This window comes from Triticum aestivum, chromosome 3A (genome assembly GCF_018294505.1).
Source record: "Triticum aestivum cultivar Chinese Spring chromosome 3A, IWGSC CS RefSeq v2.1, whole genome shotgun sequence".
In the NCBI taxonomy this organism is placed as follows: domain Eukaryota; kingdom Viridiplantae; phylum Streptophyta; class Magnoliopsida; order Poales; family Poaceae; genus Triticum; species Triticum aestivum.
In genome coordinates, this window is record NC_057800.1 from 348,044,950 (window position 1) to 348,046,984 (window position 2,035).

Below are 2,035 nucleotides of genomic sequence, written 5' to 3' on the forward strand. Positions count from 1 at the left end.
CTATACTTAGCGATTAAGTGTGCCACCTTATTGGCCGAACGGCTAATCTTTGACAATTGAAGATTGTTGATCAACTTCGAGATGCTCAACGCTTTCATCTTCAGGTCACGCATAGCAGACCTGTTAACGCTTTGACAGGCACCAATGAAATCCCAGGACCAAATTTATACTAAAAATATCAATATCTACAATACTCCCAAAACACTTGGACTAGCCACAGTGGGAGTAACTTCAGCGGTAACATCGAGTCCAACTCAGCAGATTTGCTTATGTGGCAATGAGTTAATGAAGAGAGAGGTAATTGTAGTAACTTAGCTAGTTACTGTAACATCACATGTCCCAATGCAATATGAGTCTATAACCTAATAAATGAATCTTTGCATGTTACCACACTTAAGTTACTACCCACTATGAAGGTAGTAACATAGTCTAGGGATATGTGTATGTTACTATCCATTGTGGCTAGTCTTAGGCGCGGTGCATTAACTTCTACCTCGTTTCTTGTTTCTTGACATATCAACCAATAGGAGATGTGGGTGTGCATGCTTTTAATGACTTGAGACTACCAAACACGACATGTAGTGGTTAGTTCATTGCATGCAATGCTATTAATTAGCAAATAAACATTAAGATCTCCCATTTTCCCCTCCTCCTTGGTCACAGTGCACAATCTAAGATGACTTGCTCACCTAGATGGAGGGAGTACTGATTATAAACATTAAGATCTCTTGTTTTCCCCTCCTCCTTGGTCACAGTGCACAATCTAAGATGACTTGCTCACCTAGACGGAGGGAGTACTGATTATAATGAGTACTCAACTAGTACTAGTATAAAAACTACGTTTTATAATGAGTGTAAAAATATTGATTTGACATTGTGAATGTTGACACATTGTGGAAGAGTTTTTGAAGTCTGTAAAAGTACTCAACCAGTGTTGTCGTTCTCCACAAAAAAATATGTTTACCAATGCATGCATGAACTCTAGTTACTCTAACCCCCCTCTCTTCTTTAATTCTTTGCCACATCAGCATGTTTGCTATTCCCATGTGCATGATACCAGCTAAGATACTACCATTATGGCCAGCCTTAATCATCGCATGCAATAATTTAGTGCACCTTGAAATATGAACATGTGTGGGGCGTGTTTGTTTTTAATGACTTGAGACTATACCTAGCCTGGCATGCAAGATGACTTATTATGCACCGTTCCCCATAGCTGCAGGAAGCCCGTTCATCTCCAAAAATTTCCTCTCCACGTGTGAAACAATATGCCTGCCAAACTCTCCTTCTCCCCCCGGCGGTCCCACCACTCCACCCCGTGTGAAAAAATCTGCATGCATGACTCTCCTCCCCCCACGCTCGTCCAATCCGTTGTGACCAGCAATATTTCCACCCCTTCGCTCCCCCGTAATTTACTCCAACAAATATGCCCACGTAGTTGTTACTTAACTGCAGGTGCATTCGGTCACTGACATATGGGCCCAACAGGGGTCTGGCCCACATGTCAGTGACGCAATTGGACCGGCAGTTAAGTCAGTGCAGCTCAGTCCATATCTTACGTAGGTGTGCCATTGCTCGCTATAAATACTGCGCCTCCCACGACATCGCTATCTCCTCCCCCTCGACCGTAATAGCGGCCAAAAATGAAACTCTTGCATGAAAGACCGGATTTGACGCCACCCAGATTTGAACTGGGGATAAAGGATTTGCAGTCCCCTGCCTTACCGCTTGGCCATGCCGCCAAAAAATCCGATCAAAGATTCAAAATAAAGACAGAAATACCCAATATCTTGTTCTAGCAAGATATTGGGTATTTCTGTCTTTTCTTTCTTCAAAAATTCTTATATGTTAGCAGTTATTGCAATGGAAATGCAAGATTTTGACGTAATACTTGGGATGGACTGGTTGCAAGAATATAGAACCACTATTGACTGCTATGAAAAACAAATTATACTTAGACCTTGTGATCAAGTTCACATTGTGTATCAAGGTGATATATAGAATAGACGAATCTCAATTTGTCAAGTTTCATGAT

At 41.6% G+C, this 2,035-nt stretch overlaps 1 non-coding gene across 1 annotated transcript; it reads right to left on the reverse strand.

Moving 5' to 3' along the window:
* Positions 1–1,671: 1,671 nt before the first annotated feature.
* TRNAC-GCA (transfer RNA cysteine (anticodon GCA)) lies at positions 1,672–1,742 on the reverse strand. The gene has a single exon. It is a non-coding gene; the product is annotated as a tRNA-Cys (tRNA).
* Positions 1,743–2,035: the final 293 nt, after the last annotated feature.